At 36.2% G+C, this 7,781-nt stretch overlaps 1 pseudogene; it reads right to left on the bottom strand.

Moving 5' to 3' along the window:
• Positions 1 to 5,229: 5,229 nt before the first annotated feature.
• Positions 5,230 to 6,422, bottom strand: LOC107864298 (annotated as a pseudogene).
• Between the last annotated feature and the right edge of the window lie 1,359 nt (positions 6,423 to 7,781).

The raw sequence follows: 7,781 nt of genomic DNA, 5'->3' as shown, positions 1-7,781 counted from the left end.
GCATGCAAGGTGTTTGTTAAAATGCCTAAGTGAAGAAGAATTGAGCACTTTGACCTATTTGTGATCTAAATGATGATTCCATGCCATATCCATGTGCTTAAGTTGACTCCCATGCTAAAGCTATGCCTACCATGTGTTTGATAATGTGCCTCAACGAATAAATGATGATCAAGTACCTAGTCTTCATGCTCCAAGATTTTGCCATGTCTCTTCAGTTATGCCATGTCTACTTGATCAAGATGATTTCTATGCTATTAATGTGCTATGAATATGTTGTTGGCTTGTCATGATATTAGAATTGACCATGATGTTAGCTATATGAAAAGGTTGTGAAAACCACATGATTTATGAATCTCCCATAGATGCTATATTATGGACTGTTAATGTTGGTCAAGTACTCTTGTATGTCAAGTCATATCAGTTTCCTTCTATCGAGTCTTGGAGGTATTCGTACCCGAAAAATATAGCTGTGTGCCTAGAGCCATGTCATGTTTTCACGATACTCTTAGTCAAGCCATGTTCAGTAGACTTCAGTCAGCTAACAGAACTCAGTAGTCATGTTATCACGAGCTCAGTTTCAGGACTGTTATATGTAGTCAATCAAATCAGTTCTTCATAATCAGAACTATCAGAAACAATCATTCCTTTATTAGTAATATAGTATCAGTCTCCCAGTATTCAGTAATACAGTATCAGTTCCTCACTTATTAGTGAATTACATATCAATATCAGTAAACTCAGTCATTCAATATCTCAATATCAGTAAACTTAGTCATTCAGTATCTCAGCATCAGTAAACTCATGTTGTCAGTATTCAGACTCAGTCGTCAGTATCACCACGAGTTTAGTTGCAGTTACGTATGTATGTATGTATGTATGTATGTATGTATGTATTCTCACGTTCATATCAGTCAGCATTGTTTATGCATATAAAACCCTTTGCATTTAGCCTACCTCACTCGTATATTCAGTACATTCAGTCGTACTGATGCATTCGCGCTATGGTGTTTTATTTGATGCCATAGGTACAGAGGCACGAGTTTCAGAGCAGCAGTAGCATTGCAGATTTCAGCCGTTAGTGCTTCTCTTCATTCGAGGACAATATTATTATTACTTTATTGCAGTATTTCAGATTAGTTTTTCAGTTTATGGAGTTAGTTGGAGACATGTTCCTTCAACTCCTTATTCAGTTCAGTTAGAGGATTTCGAACTAGATGTCAGATTAGATGTTCAGACTTCAGTATTTATGTTTCTTTTTGGTATTGTTATACCATATTTTTCAGATATGTATCAGTATTGAACTTTATGGCCTTACAGTTCATGTTTCCGCATATTCTATGAGATATTATGCAATTTACAGGTATAGATATCAGTCATGGGTTAGCTTGTGGTCCTTCGGGGTCATGAGCACCGTGTAGCGTTTCGGTTCAGAAAATTGAGGCGTTACAAAAACAATTTGTGGGAAGCTTTTAAAGAGGACTATGAAATTTCTCCCTTGCCTGAAAATCCAACCATGGAGTAGATGAGGAGTCACAAGGAAAAGAAAACAAAAAAATCAAAGGCTAGAGCAACGTTATTCGCTGCAGTCTCAAATGAAATCTTTGTTAGGATTATGACATTGAAATAAACTTATGAGGTTTGGAATTTCCAAAAGAAATAATATGAAAGAGATGAACGGATCAAAGGTATGTGTACTTTTAACCTGATCCGATAATTTGAACTGATGAAGGATTTGGAGATAATCAAAGGTCCGACAACGGCAAGGAGTATACATCTGATCAATTCAATGCATTTTGTGAAGAAGCTGGAATTGAACACCAACTCACTGCTCCATATACTCCACAGAAAAATGAAGTTAGTGAGAGGAAGAATCGTACCATAATGGAGATGTCTCGATGCTTGTTGCATGAGAAATATTTGCCAAAAGAGTATTGGGCAGAAACTACTCATACACCAGTCTTAGTCTTTCTACTCAACAGGCTTCCAACAAAAGCATTAGAATGAAAGACACCATTTGAAATCTGGTATGGTTTTACACCTTTTTAAAAAAATCTCTCAGTGTTTGGATGTTTGTGCTTTACATATGTGCCACAGAGTAAAAGAGATAAGCTTGATAAAAAGGCGGAAGCTGGAATATTTGTGGGTTATAGCACTGTTTCTAAGGCTTACAGAGTTTTCCAACCTCATACAAGGAAAATTCTGGTAAGTAGAGATATTCATTTCATGGAGGATGAAAAATGAAACTGGGAAGAAACAGAACCAGTACTATTTCCAGATCAAAGTAAAATACCCTAGCTGAAAGAAGATGAATTGGTGGATGATGTTCAGGTGAGAGGCATAAGATCACTCTCTGATATCTATCTGAGATGCAACATGGTTGTTCTTGAGCCAATAGATTTTGGCGAAGCAGAAAAAGATCCAAAATGGAGAGCTGCAATGATAGAAGAATTCACCATGATTGAGAAGAACCAGACGTAGAAACTTGTGAAAAGACCTGAATACAGGAAAGTCATAGGAGTGAAGTGGATTTTCAGAACCAAGCTGAACGCAAATGACTCTATCAACAAGCTCAAAGCTAGACTTTTTGTAAAGGGGTATGCTCAAATTTTTGGTATTGATTTTTCTGATACATTTTATCCTGTTGCTAGATTAGAAATCATCAGATTGTTGTTGGCTATAGCTGCACAAAATGGTTGTAAAGTGTTTCAGGTAGACATTAAATCAACATTCTTGAATGGCTATCTTGATGAGGAAATTTATATTGAGCAGCCTAAGGATTTGCAGTCAAAGGGCATGAAGATGAAGTGTATCAACTCAAAAAAGCTTTGTATGGACTAAAGCAGGCACCCAGAGCTTCGTACATCAGGATTAATGAACATTTGGTGCAGTTGGGTTTTAGAAAAAGTCTCTGTGAAGCTAATCTCTACATCAAAGGTGATAGAACAAATCTTATTGCTATTTCACTATATGTAGATGACTTGTTGGTTATAGGAAGAAATCATGAGCTTGTTCAAAAATTTTAAGAAGATATGCAGCATACATTCGAGATAATGGACTTGGGAGAAATGGTTTATTTTCTAGGGATGGAAATCAAGCAAGAGCAAAATGAAGTTTTCATTTGTCAAAAGAAGTATGCAAGAGACAGTTTGAAGAAGTTCAGAATGGAAAATTGCAAAGACACAACTACTCTGATGTGTCAAAAGGAGAAGTTGAGCAAAAATGATGAAGCTGAAAAAGTGGATGAGACTCTTTACAGAAGTATGGTTGGATGTCTCATGTATCTTACAGCAACTAGTCCCAACATTTTATATGCTGTAAGTCTTTTATCTAAATTCACTAATTGTGCAACTAACACTCATTTTAGAGCAGCAAAAAGGGTGATAAGATATGTTAAGGGAACACTGAATTTTGGAATCAAGTTCAATGCAAATCAGAAGCACGTGTTGCAGGGGTATTCTGATCTAAGTTGCTCGGACTCTCCAAAAATGTTGCCGCACCCGTGTCGAATCCTTCAAAAATATACTATTTTTGGAGGATCCGACACGCACCCATAGACATAATTGAAGAGTCCGAGCAACTTCTAAAGACATGAAGAGCACTTCTGGTTATTGTTTTAGTCTTGGTTCAGGTGTATTTTCTTAGTGGTCTAAAAAGCAAGAAATTGGTCAGCTGCTGCAAATCAAGCCTTATGGTTTAGAAAAGTGCTACTTGATCTGAATTTAAAGCAAGAGAAGTGCACAAAGGTGTTTGTGGATAATCAAGCAGCTATTGCTATCTCAAATAATCCTATTTTTCATGCAAAAACTAAGAATTTCAATATCAAATTATTCTTTCTTAGAGACATGCAAAAAGAAGGATCGATTGGGTTAAAGTACTGCAAGACGGATCTTCAACTAGCAGATATGTTTACCAAAGCCTTGCCAAAGAGCAGATTTGAATTTCTCAGAGAAAGGCTTGGAATTTGCATAAATTGAAGCATGGTGGAGTGTTGATTATTGCCTTAGTTATTGCAGTAAAAGTAGGAGCAATTGTTGGACATTATCCAACTTTTTTTAGCCATGTTCTCAACTTAGTTTAGTGGCTGATTTTTAGATGTTAGTGGTGTAGTTTTTTTGAATATTGCTGATCATGGAATTAGGTACAAAGTAGTGGATTAATTATAGGCTTTAGTTATTGCATTTTTTTTAGTATATAAGCACCACTATAGATTAATGAAAAATCAACCTTTGTGCAGTAAATTATTTGTTCTCTTCTTTCTTTCTTTATTTTTACTTCAAAGAGTTGAAGTTAACCTTACAACTCCAACAGCATGTATAGAGCGAGACTCGCCTACTTCTAAATTTCATCTCACATTGTTGGTAGCTTAAAGTCAAATTCATCATAAAAAAATGTTGAACAAGCTTCTCCTTCCCTTAAATATATGGTTTTATGTAGATTGATCTGTTATATGATACTTATGATGATAATGGTTCCACATCATGGAATTCTTTTTCCTTGATATTGCAACTAGTTCTTCAGAAAGAAAAGTGCTGCGAGTTGATAAGTCATGAGTGCAAGTTTTTGCACGTTCTTTGCTCTCCAGGGGAACTGCGGTTATGCATCTTTCTGGTATCTTTTAACCGTTTCCCCTCAATGATGAATAGCTTTACGCTGAAGCATTCACTAGTATGTGTGTCTTCCTGTGGCTGCAATTGTAGGACCATAATTTCTTGAAAACACAAGAAGCTAGTTGTTCATTCTGCATTGGCAGAGGCTGTTGACAGTCTGTTTGAATGGAAGGAAGACTGCAGGTTCAATATTAATGCTGTTACTGTAACACTTGGAAATACGTTTATCCCCTTCGTGATCCATTCCTCTCAAACTTTGTTTCTACTGTGATATTAGTACATTAGTGTTTTCTATCGTGTTATTCTATTGAAACTAACTTATGTACACCCATTGTCACTTTACTTTGCTGCTATTTCAGTGCCGGGATTCATTTTGGCATGATAGGTGGTCTCTATGTTGATGCGGACCTTGATATTGCTTTATCTTGTGGTGGTCTTGAAGTAGTTGCTAAAGATGTATTTTTCCACTTTGTTGAGTTGATATAAAAGATTCATATAGTCAACTAAATTTGGAATTGAGACAGCTTGTAGACTATAGGGTCACAGAGTTTGTTTCAATCTAGGATACATGAAAAGGAAAACTACACAAGAATCTGATAGGCATAATGCATAAACATGTACTTTAACTTGATGCAGAAGATGAACATTTAAATGGATTACAACTTGAAAGAAGTACAGATAAGATATTTTTTGCGAATTCATGAACAAATAGGTCCACAGTCTTGAATCTTCTTGTTCTTTTTTTCACTCATCTGCAACTTTGACAATCTTTTTGCCTATATTATCACCATTGAACAGTCCAATAAAAGCAGAGGGGATGCTTTCAACGCCTTGTGAGATATCTTCGATGGTCTTGAGTTTTCCATCTTGGAGGTACTCAACTGTTTTCGACAAGAAATCTGCATACACTGGCATGAAATCAGCTGCTAGGAATCCTTGGATTCTAATCCTCTTGTAGACTATATCCTTCACATCTGGCCAGCTCGTGTGCTAGCATTCGCGTACTCAGAAATAACCCCACAGAGGGCTACTCTGCCGAATGAATTCATGTTTGCCACTGCTGCTTCTAACATCTTGCCTCCCACATTGTCAAAGTAGACATCGATCCCTTGAGGGAAACACCTTTTGAGAGCCGATTTGAGGTCAGTTTCTTGTTTAATTGAATGCATCGTCGAATCCAAGTTTCTCTTTAAGAAAATTTACCTTTTCTTGGCTACCAGCAGAGCCAACAACATAACATCCCAGTAATTTAGCATACTGTCCTACTAAATGTCCTATTGAACCAGAAGCAGCAGACACGAAAACTTTCTCCCCTGGCTTCGGCTTACACACTTCGAAGAATCCACCATAGGCAGCAAGTCCACTGAATCCAAAAACTCCGACATGGTAAGACAAAGGAAATGCCAGACTAGGATCCAGCTTATTCAACAGGGAACCTTCCTTTACAACAGTGTACTCTCCCCAGGTAAGTAGCCCAACTACCAAGTCACCTTTCTTGAAGTCGGGCCGATGAGAAACCAACACTCTTCCTACACCATAAGTGTCAATGACCTCTCCAGGAGTAATGGCAGTTGCATAACTTATCGATGTTTGTGATGAACTTTGGCTCTTCATCCGGTTTATCTGATAAGGATCAATCGATACTAACAGGTTCTTGATGACAACCTCCTTAGACTTTGGCTCAACTATACGTGAGAGGTTTTCGACTTTTATCTCGAAGTTTGACTCTTCTGGTGCACCATTTATGTTGGCTTTTATTGCTACATACGTGTTCTTAACTTCCATCTTTGTAGGTACCTTTTGGCTTGGTACTGTTATGAAAGGGGTAGAAAAAGTGCAGAAGAATGTAATGTGAGATGCTTATATGGCTCAACGATTTTTAGGTCCTTATATACTGATTAGTTAAAGAAAATGTAAAGCCCATAGATTTTCATACATTGATGAGTTAGGTACCATGAGACCACATCAATAGTGGATTCAGGAGATCTAGGGGTCGTGGGTGTCCGGGTGGTTCAAACACACATATTGACGCCCAAGGTTTTAAGTTTCCACCTTGGAACCAAGTACTCAACCATCATTTTTTAAATCTTATATCAATCTTTATTACAATTCTTATATAATTATATGTTGTTTACGTCATGTTCAACGGATGCTGGGACACTACAAAATTACACATAGGTCAGCCCCTGAGACCACTTAGCTCATTGTTCTTGTTTTTGAACATCTCCTCTAGATCTATGAGGTAAGTGAAACATCAAAATAAAGAAAATGACAAAGTGCATAGATATTTTTTATGTTGTCTCAAACCAAGACAAAAATTGTCAGTATCAGATGCCTTAGAGAAATAGCTAAGAACAAGACAATTTAAACAACAGGCCTTGCCCCTCACAAGGAGGCAGAGATAAGTTGTGATGAGAAATAAGTTCTAAAAAAAATAAAGACAAATTGACATTCATTGTTGCTCATAAACTAAGCTTTTGTTGTTTTCATTTGTTTTCTTGTGATTGCAATCAAAAAATTTCTTACTGAAAAATATGTATTGTCATTTCATTTTTTGATTTCTAAAGTTAAATTATTTATTTTGATATAAACACCGAGTGCATATAATATTCTGAATGTTTTCGGAACATTGTCAACAAAATAGAATCAATATTTCATTTGAGTCTAGAAATATTGGATTCCATTGAAGTGACAATGGAAATATATAACTTAAGAGAGATAGAAAGTTCCTATTTTGGCCAAACACATCACCACCTCCTTAAAAGTCATCATCAATTTTTATTTGTGCACTTCAACTATACACGTACATTTTAAACATCTTAACTGTTGTTTTACTACGTAATTTTGGCACTTTTTGCATAATCAATAAAAATATATCACATGTGTGAGTCACACTCACGAATGATGTGTAAAACATCGAATAAAATGATGGCATTTGTCATTTGTGCCAAAATAATATTTAAATAATGAACTTTAGTAAAAATAATCAATGAATCGATAACACATGATCCAAGTAATAACAAAAAGGGAATTTAGCCACTTAAAAAAAAATATGTAGAAGCATTCTATGTTGAAATTAATAGAGAAACACACCACAGATTCACATAAATCAAGAACACAAAGTAACGGAATATGAAAGAGGAAAGGTGTGTACCTTTGTTCGTCATTGCTTAC

Source organism: Capsicum annuum, chromosome 3, assembly GCF_002878395.1.
Source record: "Capsicum annuum cultivar UCD-10X-F1 chromosome 3, UCD10Xv1.1, whole genome shotgun sequence".
Lineage (NCBI taxonomy): Eukaryota > Viridiplantae > Streptophyta > Magnoliopsida > Solanales > Solanaceae > Capsicum > Capsicum annuum.
The sequence above is the reverse complement of the archived record's forward strand: the minus strand, read 5'-3'. Positions and strand labels throughout refer to the sequence as shown.